Source organism: Oenanthe melanoleuca, chromosome 1 (assembly GCF_029582105.1).
Source record: "Oenanthe melanoleuca isolate GR-GAL-2019-014 chromosome 1, OMel1.0, whole genome shotgun sequence".
NCBI classification, from domain to species: domain Eukaryota; kingdom Metazoa; phylum Chordata; class Aves; order Passeriformes; family Muscicapidae; genus Oenanthe; species Oenanthe melanoleuca.
In genome coordinates, this window is record NC_079333.1 from 81,837,858 (window position 1) to 81,853,761 (window position 15,904).

Here is a 15,904-nt window from a genome sequence, read left to right on the forward strand (position 1 = left end):
TCCTCAATGAATTCTACTTCATCCACGGAATCAAGGTTTCTTTGGGGCGTTTCTAATTACTAGGATTCGATCCGGCTTCATAATCAGATTAACATTAGCTAATAGCCTGGTTTTGACCTAAGTTTTGACAGCCTCAGATCTCAAGGGAATCCAAGGACACAACTCAATTCTGACCTTGCAGCAGATCCTTGTTCTGTTCTGCCCACATATGCTTGATTCATACACACTACACTGTGATCTTAAATGCCCATGCTCAAATGCAAAAGCAGAAGCAGCACCAGCTTGACTTTCAGGTCAAGGTTTTTTCGAATTCTTTCATGGCTTTGGCAAGAAATAACACCGCCACACTTGTCGAAAGAAGCAAGTGAGCCTGTTCTACAGCCAAGAGGCCACCGACAGGACAGCAGCTCTGCACCACACCAACCCATGGGACCCTGTGCTCACAGGAGCTGTGCTAGAAGGCTCCCTTCTCCTATGTTGAACTCCATCCACCTTTCTTAGGAGCCTTTCCCAATGCTACTCCCTGTATTCTGCACCTCAGCTTACCAGACACGTTCCCTTTGCACCATCACGGCACCCAAAACGATGCTCCTCCAGACACACTTGCAGGCACCTCAGAAATTTTGTCCAGCACATAGAAGGAGCCCATTTCCTGAAGTCCTTTCAGCTTCTCAGCAAACTGCACTATGTGCCACAGTTTCTCAAAACTAATCTGCTGTTTCAGAGAAACATGAAATTTATGAGGAGAACATGTCAATTCATTCACCATATACGCTCCTTTACAAATATGTAACACAGATTGGAACTGACATTCAAGATGACCCACACCCTATATAAGCCTCACAAAAACTGCCTAGTTATTCACTTTTCCAGCTTGGCAAACTAAGCCTCCATACTCAGTGTCAAGCTAAAACATTTGTTAAAATAATTCTTGGCTTCCTTCCACTCCAAACAAATTAATCAGACAGATATTTCAAGTAATTTTTGACTCAAGCAAGTAGAAGTAGGAAGGTACAAAAGTAGAGATGTAGGAGCCTTCATTAATTAGAATATAACTATTTTTTTGTACACCTTTCTCTTCCACATAAGGATAATGGAAGGTTTGGGCTATTTTTGAGGTCACTGTCTCCAATTAAGAGAAACGCATGAGCTTTAAACAAATCAGACAACCGTGGAACAATTTTAATCCCTGAATGAATAAATCCCTTGGGGGACGTGGCTGCAGAGAAATCAATGGGCAATTCTATTAAGCCTTAACAGCAAATAAGGCACAATCTGGCTTCTACAATGAACCTCAAAGCCACAGATCCTGTCATAAGAATTTATCAGATTCGTGTGATCAGTCATCAGTGTACAGAGTCCAACTATACCCAGCATATCCTCTGCTTACAGCAGCTGTTGGAACAGCACTGCACTAGACCATCTTTGAGTTAGGGCCTATCTTACAGCAAAAAAAAAAAAAAAAGACAGAAATAAGTGTTACCTGGGTGAATACTTATTTGTTCCAGTGAACTCCTACTCTTGTCAGCACCCTGCTGCCCACTGACCTTAGCTCCAGCTTTGAAGTGTAAAGAGAAGTGTGAGCTGTGACTGTGAGAAAATTGGCATTTGCTCCCACAGCTTTTCACAGCAACACATAAATGACCTCCTTTGCCCTACAGACTGGAAATGCTCTCTATAGCTGTGGGATCAAACACAAATCATTCATACCATGCTACAAAAAGTCCACAGACCAACAGAGAAAATAGAGCAGTGGTTTAAAAAAAATCATCAAAACAGAAGACACAATTTCTCCTCCCCTTCAATATACCTAAATGTTCACCTACTGATACCTGCCAGGGTAAGGACAAAATCACTTTGCTTGATGTGGTTAACAGAGCCTAGCCCATATCCAGGAGCCTCTGCCTCAGGCTGCATCTGCTCTTGTAAATGAAACACTCAAGACTATTCTATGGTACTGGAGACAAAGGCTGAACCCAGACTGCTAAACTCTCATGATCTTCAAAGGAGGCTGACTAAATCCACTCTGCTTGTTGAAAACCATCATCAGCCCATCCAATGACCAGGCTATTCCAAGAACCCAAGATCAATGACAGCCTGACTCAGGAACATTTCCTGCACTCTTCAGTAGTCATGCATCTTCCTGTCCACTTACCCTGTTCAGATCTGAGGCATGATCCAACGGACATGACAGCTGCCTTCTTTGCTCATTTTTGCTAAAATTTCCTTTCCTTGAAATCAATGTATGTGAACAAGGAAAGAGGTGAAAATGACACATATACAGCTCCTACCCACAAGAGCTATACTACAGACAGGGCACACCCAGGGCTCACAAGTTCAGAAGTACCCCCTGCGAGCACCCACTCTTTAGATAAATAGTTATTGAGGGTCAAGTTTTCACAGTAATCAAATACCTAAAGACAGAGATGGGAGCCACGACTTCTTGCACTGAGTATTATTTATCCAATAAGATGCACAGTGGGATCTTTCAGGTTAGATGTTTCCTTCCTATTGCAGTTGACTGTGATTTATCCCTGAAGATGTTAAAAGCCTCTGTGTTGAGTGTGATGCCTTGTTATCCCTTTACATGAAAGTATGTCTCTAATCCATTACACTGGCTTATGAAAGAAAGAAATACAGGAGCAATAGTACAGGCAAGTGATTTCCTCCCTCTGCTGGGTAAAAATAAATAACACCTGCATATTTCAGCTTTGCAATCTTGCTTCATGTCTATCTCTGAGCAAACAAATAGAAGTCCTGTGGAAGCTGCTCAGGTAAATTTCAACACTGCCTGATAGCTTGAGACACAGGACAGGGAGAAATAGTTAAGTAGTTTAATTCACACCGGTTTGACATTTGGTCAAAGAGGTTTCGTAAACTGAACCAAAAAAAGGGAACCTTAAGTCTTTAGAAAGAACAAATAATTTTCACAGTGGCATTTGACATTTTTTTCCCCAGCATCCTTTCACTGATGCAAGTTACCTAGAACTCTGTAATCTGCACAATTGATTTAAAACACTGATGTACAGTTAGCACCTCACTTTAAAAAAATAAACCAATAAAGAAACATAGAACTCTTCATCAGTCAGTTCAGAAGCAATTAGACAAACTGAGTTGACAGTCTGCACCATACTTCCATCTCACAATAAGATTTGAAAAAGAGTTAGGCTATAAGATTAAAAAAAAAAAAAATCTATACCTGTGCTCCCATGATTTTATATCAAATAACTTTGAGAGAATTACATATTTAATTGAATATTTGAGAGCAGTAACCTTTACAGTATCTTATAAGGCAGGCTGCTGAGGAACCAGAAAACCATGGACCAGATACAGTCTATGACTTCATTTTGATAATGTTGGACTGAATGATTAGAGGGGGAATGCATTAGGACAAGAAAGAAAGTGAATCTGTGCCCTGCCAAATGGGTCTGACAGTTCTCCCTGGGCTGCAGGGGAAAAAAAATTCTCATTTCACCCATAAACCAATACTAGGAGAAAATTATAACACACACTGACACAGGAAAATGCTGCTCATTAACAGTTCCTATAAACCTTAATGGCAAGTAAGAGGGACAAAAGTAAAAAATGCTGTCCTCCTTATTTTAACAATGGATTTCTTTTTCAGAGTTATCTTAGAAGTATTATCTTAGATTTAGCTACAGGTCTTAAAATATCTGAAACGGGCTCCATTTTCATAAACTGTTGAGTACTCCTCTCCATAAAAAAATCAACTTTTAGTTCATCCACCTTCAATGTTTCAAAGTCATTAACCACCTAAGAAAGTTCAGGACACTTCACTGAAATACACTAACTTGTCTTTCTTCAAATATTCCTTTTTAAAATCCTGAGACAACAGTCCTAATGAGAATAGCTTTCTTTTTTTTCTTGCTTGGATTATGCGCCAGTGGCAAAATTCAACTACCACTGATAGCTTGAATGCACCAAGCAAGATATGGAGAAGGATCTCTACCAGTCTGCATGTTCTTTCATGGTTACAAAAACTGACATCACAAAGATTAAGAGACTGCTGTATTTTAGCTGTTTGCTTAAATGATGACCAACTCCAGGTTTCTCATCTGCTCTTTTTTTATATATTTGCTCACAACATGCTGTCGAAGAGGGCTGATTTCTGTTTGACGAATGACATCAAATAAACTCTATTTTATTATGATGCTGCCACCTATAGTCTTTCTGAACACCACACTACCTCTACACAGTTTTGATACCCATTTAAATTTCTAAAAATTGCATTGTTTATATTTTGCTAAAACTTTCAACATCACCCCACCCAGCAAGGAAAATATCAAATTAAATGTTTGGGGGGACACACTTTTGTTATCTTTCCTCTGTGATTTCCAGCCCCACCAAGAAATCTCCCCAGTTTTGGATAATCTGATGTTCTCTGATAAAGAGGCTGCTTTCAGAAGGTCTGAGAAGAATGGGTGACTCTGAGGTGGATATCTACCAAAACACAATGAATGGCTCCTTCCAAACACGAGAGAGCGTGTCTGAACACACTACACAACCAGTCTACAGTGCAGAAAACAGGGTGGAAACCAGATCTGAAGTTTCTGTGAGGCCTATTGGAGAATTCTCACCACATACTCCTTTATATACTTCAATCATGCTCTACTTCTGTACTCTGATTAGGATACCTAAGCAGAGACATTAATTCCCTTCATCTCCTGATGTTTTTCTGCTCTATAGTTTTCTGAAGCTAACTTATCATTAAGTAAAAATCAGACCTCAAATAGACCAGACATACATGCCTTCCACTGCAGAGCAACACAAAAAGTGATGTGGATCTGGAATCTCTCCATCCTGTAGTCTTACCAGCAGACACCTAAGCCACAGGGGATGTTTTACACAGTTTTCCTACCTATGAAACTGTCAACTCAACGGTGATTCTTAAAAACTACACCAACTCAAAAGGCCCGTAGCTGCAGAAATCAGCAATTTTCTTCTAGGAATGGAATTAGTCAGAAGGACAGATAGACAGATCATGTGCCCGTCCCTCTTTAGCCTCCAATTTGTCCAAGCACCTATGGAAACTCTTGCATGTTTCCATGGTCAGCAGTTGCAGTGCAACTCCTGCCTCTGCCCAAACCCCCAGTACCTTGAAAAAACCTTAGTAATCCTGATTCCAGTATTAAGGAAAGAATGCCACTATTGTAAGATTAAAAGAGCTACTAATTTTGATGGCATACAGTGCCCTGAGTACTTTAAGTTCCCCATTATATTGTATTTTTAGCTTCTTTGTTCAGTTCTAGAATATTTTCCATTTTAGGAAGGAATGAAATCTACTCAAGTGTAGAATCAAACAAACCCCATAATTCTAAAATACAGGCAGCTGATTGCATTGTATTAGACAATGAGTTAGAAGATGAAGCAGCTCCTTTGTTATATTCTCCTTCGCTTCAAATAGCAAGAGTTCCCAGAGCTGATGTGATAAAAGAAGAATTACATGGAGAATAAGAACTGTGTAATCTTCCCATCTCACTCACCACTTTAAGAGACAAAAGAATAAAAATGCAACCTGTCTCCCTTGCCCAGAACTTCTATGTGCTGCAGATAAAAAACAAACAAACCAAAATACATTGAGTTTTTAGCTTTTCAGGGATGCAATACTAAACAATGTCATTAAAGATAAATTGACTTTAAAAAAAACTCAAACTCCTGTTAAAAAAAAAAAAAAAAAAAGCAGAGCTATTGTGTATTTTTATACATAGAACAAACAAACTGTTAATGGGGACTGTATCTTAACAGTGCAAGCTGAAGCACTCTTTATAATTGTGTACTCTCAGGAGTGTCTCGCCTGTAAACTCAGACATTATCCCTAAAATCATTTACTGTTTCCATAAAAAAGAAAAAGTTGTGCTGTCAAGTACTGTCAAGAAATTTTCCTTGAAGGACTCTTTTGAAAGCTGCTTCTGCCTTAACTTAGCAACAAACTTCACTGGCAGAGGACACCACTGAATGTACGTGCCAGTTTATACACATGTCAGTTTTCCATACTCCTGGAGCTGACTAAGTCTGCTCTGAAGCAGCTGGGAGCATGGAGAACAACAGGCCTGAGAATTCTGAGAAACAAAATGCACTGGAAGAAATACCAAAGAAATCAGTGTCCTGTTTTATCTCATTCTCTTTGAACATCAACAGGCTGGCTAAAAAAAATTTGCCCTAAGTAAATACTCTTGTAATTACACTTCACTAGACTCATTCAAGGTCATGAAGAGCCAATGGTGATAAACTGTTAAAAAGTTCCACTTCATTTCTTATACCTGTTTTGATGCATATTTCTCTGAGTCATTGATTTAATCTTCCTCTTGATTATATCAAAATTTGTCAGAATAATGTCTACAGTGAAATTTGCTCTCAAGGTGCATTTCAAAAGTGCTGCACAAAACCAGATACACCATCTGCTGTTTAAAGGGTTCAAATTCACTCTTCTGTTAGATTCCTGCAACTACTGGATAAGCTACTACTGCCAAGAGGAATTCTGCTGACTCTCTTTGAGGCAATATAGAGTACAGGCATCAGGAGTAATAGGACCTATAAGAGATATGAATACAGTAAAATGGTACTCTTGAAATTAAGACAATGATTATTTAAGTCTGAGCTTCACTAGAAGCATCACTGCTGATTGTTTTCACAGACACATCTACAATACATTTACTCTCTGCTCCCAGACTACTGTCTGTATTTTCCCAGGGGCCAACAGACCAGTTGCTTGGCTTTGAGCTGCCAAGACTTTTAGTTTCATCCTGTTATAACTCAAACACTCAGAATTCTACAACCCACTATGTGCACTCTTTATAGACACCAAAAATGCAGTAGTCTAGAATCCTTGTAGTGATTGAATGGTTTACTTTTATGTTTAATTTCAAAACTTTCAATTTTAAATGTATTTAAGAGCAGCCAGACACCCCCTTGCCTCTTACATTGCACTGTTTTACCCACACCTACCTTCAAAAAGTTAATCCAATTTGATTGATACCCAATTTGTATCAGGAAGATCTTTCCATTAATCACTTTATGAGATGACACAGATTTAATGGGACTGTCTTAGCTTAACCCTCTTCATGTGTAGTGATGGAAGGAGAGAGGCTGCAGTACCACACTGAGAAGGCACTGGGGAGGGATTTGTGCAAGTATTGGTCAGTTCAAAAACAAACTGAGAGGACCCAAGCTTATCAAACCCAAATAATTCTGAATGAGTTCTGCTGACTTGAGAATGAGCAGCAATGCATAGAAATGCTTTGGTACAGATAAAGCCATCTTCCTTAAGTGACAATGTCCATGAATGGGTGTTTTACTGCAATAAAATGGGTAGGTAAATGGTCTCCTTTCCTGACCTTTTGGCAGAGAATCTCTCTTTAATAATACAGAATCAAAAATCTTGCAGTAAGAGAAGACTATATATTTAATACCTTGGATATTTTATGACCAAATTCCCATGTCTCTTGTGATTTGTTTGTTAACTCACTTCCTGTATATGCACAGCTGGGAAATGAAGCAGCTTCTTCTAGAAGCATCTTGCAATCCTGGCATGTACAGCCTTTATTCTGTTGCCTTCCAACAAAGATTTCCATGCTCATGTGGATGTCCTTTAATATTGTGGACTTCAACAACCTAGCCATATTCAGTTCAACCTACATCTACAATTGCAGAAAGACATTTTGAGGCTTCTGTAACAAGAAGGTAAATGAACTGTGCATTGCTGGGTATATACTACCTCTACTGGGACAAAGCCTGAGCTTGCTGTTATGAAGCAAGACCACAGAGAACAAGAGAACTGATGTATTCCAGCTGTGCAGGGCACTGGACAAGAGATCTGTAACAACAGACTTCAGAGACACCTTCACTTCCTGCACAGTGAGTGCTCTGCAGGTCCCTATCTAAAATGTGTATTGGTTATACTTTCCAAAGACTGGTTGTGCTGGAAACATATCTTAAACCAAGAGTGGAACAGCTGGGCTGTGAGGTAATGACCACTTATTAAATCTTCACACAAAACAGGGAGAACTTGTCTATGCATTGTTAGACATTGACGATTTCACTTTTGTCATGGTGAATGTGAAATGCAGCTTTGCTACTGCAATAAGTATTTGCCTGAGACATTTCCATAATTCAATCCTATTTTCAGTTCCTAGTAACAGCTGGGTGCCAGTCCTTGTTATTAAAGAGTTTTTTCCTCCTTTTTGCTACTCTTTTGTCATGGCTATAAATAGTGAGGCTACCAGTCCAGTACTGTACTGTTAATGTCCTGCACAACAGAGAGGACAGCAGAGGCCACCACAGGCTGAGTGTGAGCAGAACCCCTTCCTCTGTAGAGCTTAATGGCAGGCAGCACACACTCATATTCCCAATCACTGCCTTAGAAGCAACACCGCCAGGTTAGCTGCTTTTTTTCCAAGAGAAGGATTAGACCCTATACACCCAGAGGCACATGCTAAAGAAAACACTTTTAATTAAAAACATAGCAGAATTTAAGTTCACAAGGTCTCTGTGAAAGCACAGAAACATGACCTTCTACTTTCTATAAACTCTGACGTCTGTATATAGACAAACTAATTACCCATCACCATAAACAACCACAGCCAGTTCCTACCTCATCACTGGATAAGCCTAAATGCACCTGCTCCCTTTCCTTTAATGATAAGCCAACTCCTACCCTGAAACCGCCTTCTTTCAATGATTAAAGAGCTACAAGGCAAGTGCCAGTAATAAACTTACTTTTTTTTCCCCTTCTGTAATCTAATCTTTGCCCTGTAGAAACTGCTGATGAGAGCTCAGTTCCACTTAAAATTTACATAAAAACAATCCATATCATGTTGCATGGAAAAGGACTGCTGTCCCAGTGTTTATTGGCATGGTGATACAAAGACTGAGAAATTACTCTGATGCAAAAATGATGTACAGCCTTGTATCAGCATCAAACAGGCTTTGATGCATGGTTGCTATTTTTGGAAGCTAATGATCTGTGAGTGATAAAGCAAATGAACTTTTTAATGATGACAAATACAGGAGAATGCACAGTATTGAGTAGAGAACATGATGTCCAACCAAAGAAAGATTTATGGGAGATAGTTATGTATTAAGATTTATAATGGCAAAATAAGAGAACAGGAAAAGCTTCTGGAAGATCCTGTGTGTCTACCTGGAATAACAGTTTACTTTCAGACAAAGGATGGAATGTACAGTCCACTGCATGCTTCTACCTGATACTTGATTGCCTTGGTATCTATACACATATAAAGCTGAATACGTGCAATAATTTACCCAATTTGAAGACAGTTAAAATCGCTATAGAAAAAGAATTTAGGTTTTTAATTAGCACGAAAATATGCAAACAATTATTATTTATATTGTTGGAATGTTCCTATAAACTTCTCTTTATATGTGGAGTGGTTTTCAGCTAATTGTGTGGCAAAACTAGGAAGATGATGTTTGCACAACTAAAATTTCATTGTGCTCTTAAAGGTTTTGAATTGAAGAGATTTCTATACAGTAACCTAGGATCCACCAGTGACAAAATTCAACACACTAAATGGACAGTACTATGGACAGTAAAGTCTGTCAATAAAAGACAGCATAATAATGAACACAATGCATTTGTGATATTTCAGGTGTCGCAACCAAAATATATTAAAGGGGGGGGGGGGAATCATCCCATTTATGGCTAATTTCAGGGTAGAGGGTCAGTCAGCATTTTGAGAGATACTTGAGGAATGGGAGAGGAAAAGCCACAGCCTTTCAGGGCAAGGAAACACTGCCTGCTGAGCTCGGCCTTCCTGCAGGGAGCCGGGCTGGTGGGAGCACAAACCTGCTCACCTCGATCCAATTCACACCCTCGAGAAACCTGGAAACGCCGGTCGGAGCCCTTCCTGTACACGGAAACCGGTGTCCCGCTAGGTACAGGCGGCCTCTACATTAAACACCTGTTTTGCTCCAGGTTACGCGTCTCCCGTGGCTGTGCTGGCAGACAAACAGCCTGCGGGGAAGGGAGCGACGCCCTGCCCGCCGCCCGGCCTCCCCCGACGGCAGCGCCCGAGGAGCCCCGCGCTGCCCTCACTCACCTGAGGCCGTGCGGGCCGGCGCAGCCCTCGGATGGCGGCGGGGAGCGGCGGAGCCGGGCGGCACGGACCCATCCGAGCCGCGGACTGCCCGCGGGCCTGCCCGCTCCTCCCCGGGCCCGCCGCCACCTGCGGCCCAGGACCCGCCCGCGGCCCGGGGCCAAAGGCGAGGCGAGCCCGCGGCGCTGCCCGGGCGCGGGCGGGGCGCGGCGCTCAGGTGTTTTCCACCTCGGCGAGACATTGACCGCGGCCGGGGCACAGAGCCCCGCGGGGGTGAGGGGAGGGCGCGGACCGGGCACTGGGAAAGGGCCGTTTCACCGCTGCAACTTTCCGCCTCGGTTTGCTTTCCCCCTTCGCCTGCCCTAAGTGGCTTAAGGTAGCGACGAGCCATCTCCAGGGTGTTTTATCGGGATAGTGTTGGAGGCGGTGGGGTAATTGCAGCACAGTCAGGATCCTTGCGCTGCTATCAGGGTGAAAGGCTTTAGCTGAAGCTGCTTGCATCTGTGAACGGTAGTGCCCTTGGATCCTCAAACGGGGAGTTTCAAGCTTAGCTTCTATGCCAGAGGTGAGAAAGGAAGGCTGGACGAATTGACTGGAAGAGCTGACCAAAACAACATCGAGTACTTAGTTCCCCACTTCGGCATCTTGTCTATTTCAATAAATTTCTCTCGAACCTGTGAGTTCTGGTTTCAACATGAGCACTTTTGTTTGGTTTTTTTCCCTGAAGAGTCACTGCCTTGTAAAGTCAGCGAGTCTGAGGACAGCAGTTTTGGATAGAAAATACAGGCGTTGCCTGATAAATGAATGAACACCACACTACACAGCCTTGCAGTCCAAGGTAAAAGCATTAGAGTGAAAAATGCTGTGGAGGTTGCTCCTTTCTTAGGGCACCGATAAGGGAGGCAGAAATGAAAATGGATAGCTGGTGCACACTGACTCAGTCTTAAAATGAAAAATCATTTCAACACTACTTCCAGAGCAGTCACTGTGGGTCAAAGAAGAAATTCAATTATAGGTTTTATTTCTGCCAAGTAGTATTGTTTTAAAAATATTCATGCTATACTGGCAAAAGTGATTTTATGAAATATTTCTATGTGCAGGAAAGGCATACCCTCATATAAAGCAAATCTGAGAAGTACATTGTTCACTTGCTTGGTTGCACCTCAGCTCTGACAACAAAGACGTTTTCTGCTTTGTGTACTCTATATAATTGCTTGGGTGTAGGCAGCATTCAAGATAAAAAATGTTTGTTCTTCTCCCACCTCAGGAAATAACAAATACAACCTAGATGAGAAGAACAAGACAGGAAACTTAAAACTAAGCTTAGACTTTTGCATCTGCTGAAATAAATTATTAAATTGCTTCATGAATTTTAATAAAAATTGAATGTGGGACAGCCTAGAGAAAAATTGAATTACAGTATATTATAGTCAGGTAAAAACAAATATTGGAAAGGAGCATCATTTCAGGTCATGCCTTCATAAATAATGTTTTAATTACAAGCAAATTTTGTTTTTTTCAAAGTTTGTTAATAAAAAAATATGATCCTTGTCATGAAATAAGATTGTGTTTTGATATATTCAATCCAGGTGGAGTCATGAAAATTTTATCCATCTTATCAAGCTCTTCTTTTTCTGTTTGTAAAGTGACCAAAATGTAAAACTAAATGAAATATCTTTCCACATGTTCAGATAAATGTGCATGTTAATATCACAAAGCTATGTATGATTCATTCATCTTCATTTCACTTACTCCCTCTGCTGGGAATTAGCATGAAAGTTCAGTGGATCAGAGGAAAGATCATTAAGAGTGCAATATACATTTAAAAGCCCCTTTTGCTCCTTTTATTAAAAGATCACACTTCTTTACAGACCCTCCATTCTGTAGCAGTAAATCAATTTGCATTTCTTGTTGCAAGGCTATTCATTCCAAAATTATGTGGAAGTACAAGCTAATGCAAATAAACTAGTTAAATACTGAATATATACTAAGTTCTTAATCATTCTACTCTATAATTTTAACTGCCAATATCAAAGATTAAATAAATATAGAAAAGCAACTGAGTAACAGCACTGCTAAACTGTGTCTGATGCTCATAGCCATGTTGCTAATACTCCATTGCCTACACTGACACCGGCAGGATTAGTTGGTCCAAGAAGAAATGAAGGGGATAGAACAAAAAATTCAGTTGTAGTACTACCAAAGACTACCCCTTACCACGAACATGTTTTTCCTGCTCAAAGAATAAAACCACTTGCTTTAACACTGACAGCAGAATCTTAACTCTGATTACAAGTTGCTGAAGTTCAAGCTTTATTAGTGACTGAAAAGAAGAAAAAGAAAAGATGGAATGCTGGCAGTGGTCAACAAGGCAGAGACCAACAAATGTCATATTGTAATGGAGATACCACTCTGTATCCATACATCCTGCTTCTTCTAGTATACAGAAAAGGTAATAAGGAGGAGGATACCAGAGGTACTGAATTCTTCCTTCTACAAATCCTGTAAACCAGTTATGCTCAAGTGAAATACCTTCTACTGAGTAGTGGGGCCAGTTTCCATTGCCACAGGTAAGGAAACTTAGTGAAAAACTCTATAATCAGTGGCTAAAAATTATCATGAATACTTTTACAAATACTATAGGCTTCTTTGTTATGCAAACCACATTATTTTAGGTCATAACAGTATATTATAGCTGAATTTAAACGCTTATTTTTTATAAAACCACAAATTGAATGTTCATGTTTGCCTATGTAAAAATATTGCAGTAAGAGGCAATTTAAATATATGCATAAAATCAAGTATAGCATTGTTAATGGTTGTAACGGTCACAAAAGCAAACAAATGATAAATAGATTTTTTTTTTCCACATAGCTCTCTTTCCAATCAAAATATTGTAACTAAGCAACAACAAGAAAATCACATCTAACCCACATCATGAGGAAACAGTGTGTAACACATTTCAGGCTGGGCATATACAACAGTAATTCCTGGGTATTGAAAAAATTAAGATATATTTAGAGCATTTACAACCAAAAGTAAAGAACTGTAAAAGCTCTGAGCTCATTTTTGGCCTTTTAGATTTTAAAATATACTATTGGGGTACTGCATAAAATTCCCAACCAACAAACCCTATTCTAGTCCACTTGGGGTATTACTACAGACATTGCCAACAAGCAAGTTTATTGTCAAATAAAATATATTGTTTTCAAAATTCAGCAAATTCAATTAATTTTTCCTTTTTTTTTTTCTTTCATTCTGCTTCTGACTTAGATCAGACATAGGAGGATTGCCACTACAGGGATCCTGCTCTCTGAATATATTCACTTGAATATTTTTTTTTCCTTAACCATCAAAAATTATGCAGCAATTAATTGCTGTAAGAAGTCACTTGAAGTCTGTGTGTCATCACCATTGACAAAAGCTCCTTTGGCTCCATCCATGATCATGTAATCCGTTTGCAATTTTCCTGCAAAAAAATTAAAGCTTTCATTTCCAAAACATTTTTTAAGGAAAGGCTAACCCTAATAAAAAGGCTATTACTTTATCAGAGTACTCAAGAAAAAGCAGGTTTATTACATCTTTATATTTATAACCTCATATTCCCTTATTCCTCTCTGCATAAGAGAAGGATTTTTAAGTCCAAACTGCTTAAGAATCTTCTGCTTTTACTTTTTAGGTGAGCACCTAACACTTCTTTACTGACTTCTTTATTGTATTACATGGAAAAGCATCATTATTGCAACTAAAGAATTACGTAATGGGCCTCTGCACAGCATATCCTCTCCCAAAAAGAACTCCTGTTATCTGTACTAAGTTTATCTGACATCTGCTTCTCATCTTCTAGATGGTAGGGTATTAGTTTTACAGACCAAGATCCCATGTCTCAAACTGTTTTGTGATTATCTTCTAGAGAAAAAAAAAAAACAACCAATTTGACAGTATGATTACAAAACAACAAATCTCTTTCTCATCTTCCAGGATAATGAAATTATCATCTTCTCTCATCTGGGAAAAGTGTACAATATGCCTTTTAATAACTGCATAATGTGGCAATGGTTAATATAATTATGTCTGCTCCTACAGTCCTTATTACTTGCAAGCAGTCCCATTAACACTGGTGATTGCTGGTATGACTTCTGTGCCTGCCTGCCAAATAAGGAATGAAGAACCAGGACCTCCAAATTAAAATTAGTTCACCTGTACTGAAAAATATTGCTGTTTTTATGGAAGGTAATCCTAAAATTTATGTTGCACATGTATTTTATACTTTAATTTTTTTAAACAAGATTCATGAAACTATTTTAGAGGCTTTTTTAAGCCACCTGTTCCTAAAAAGAAACACAGTTGCTTTATTTCAGTATTAGAAGCATTCATATGGATTATGCTGTCTTTAATTATTACTCAGACATCTATGTCAATGTTGAGCAGTCAGCTAATCACAAAAAAATTAATAAAAGGAATATATGTACAAGTTTATGCTTAACCCATTATTGTGACCAACATGCCTTTGCTTGCAAAAATAAACCAGAGACCTAATCAATTCTTTTATGAAGACAGCAAAAAAGATAAAGCTAGGTGATTCTGAAAGCACTTTGAAGAAACTTCCTAGTCTCTTTAACAGTCAATCCAGATCATTTGACAGATTAGATTTTATTGGATGAAAAGGTCATAACACATCTGATGTGTAAGGCAAGCTTTAGACTCCTATCACTTAAGAAAGAATGGAAAAGGTCTTTCCCACCTGCTCTGCAACACAAACTGCAGGGCACATCCTTTTCACTTTACTGGAGCAAGGACCCCAGTACAATAAATACACAGAGAAAGATGTAATAATAAGAAAAAGTTATTGTCCAATTCACTTCTGATATAACATCCTCCATAGAATGAAAAGGTGACTGTCTGCCTCATCTTCCATCACAGCCTGTTTGCTGAAATAACACCTGGAGAGAAGACAGGGCATTAGTAGTTATTCTAACATTGCTATCTCGTTATACTTCATGTATACTGCATATGCATATGCATATATATACAGTCACACATTAGCTGTGGAAGAAGCCTCTCCAGTTTCTAGCAGTTGTTGCTACAATACCCTTTTCAATCCCTGTTTACTTGTCTTAAAGTGGTTGAAAAATAAGATTTTCCCTCCAGGAGGGCCCTGGAATAGTAGTACATTACTTAACAGGAACTTATACTTAGATCATATTTCATCAATTCCCCAAATATCTATTTTAAAAGCCTTAATTCTGTGAATCTGCTGGTTACTATATCCAAATATTTGCATTAATAGTCTTGCTTTTACTCTCAGGCAATGTTCTACATTTGTTTTTATTTTGTTCTCGTCTCAATGAATTTTCTACATCTTTCAAGAGTTAGCTGAGAGGGACATCATCATTCATAGATATTTCATGCATTTCTACTATTCCATCTTATTCTTGATTGATACTCTAAGTTCTTGACATAAAATTTATCAAGAACTTTTGTATTTTGGACATTAAAGCAAATATGCAAATCAAATGTAAATCACATATACAAAGCAGACATTTCCAGATTCAGATCTCTACTCTGTTTTAGGAGAGGCTTTCTAACAGGCTGTTTCATTCATCCCTGTATCACTACACTACACAAACTTGATAAATTCTTTCCATTTAAGCTTTTAAAATGTACCACAGATTGCCAATGTTTCAGTTATTATTACATGTCAGGGGTTTTTTGGTTTGGTTTTTTTTTTTTTTTTGTTTGTTTGGTTTGTTTTTGTTTTTGTTTTTGTTTTTGTTTTTGTTTTGTTTCTTTTTTAATGAAAACAACCCTAGACCATTTAGCATAAA

General features: G+C 38.9%; 1 protein-coding gene across 3 annotated transcripts in view; it reads right to left on the bottom strand.

Moving 5' to 3' along the window:
• Positions 1-10,229, bottom strand: part of CRACDL (CRACD like) — a 65,851-nt gene extending 55,622 nt beyond the window's left edge. For 2 of the 3 annotated variants that reach the window (XM_056492402.1, XM_056492250.1), the window contains exon 1: positions 10,080-10,228. The gene's annotated coding sequence lies outside the window, so the exon portion shown is untranslated. Of the gene's footprint in view, positions 1-10,079 lie in introns of all 3 variants that reach the window. The other variant, XM_056492318.1, reaches the window with a different exon arrangement.
• Between the last annotated feature and the right edge of the window lie 5,675 nt (positions 10,230-15,904).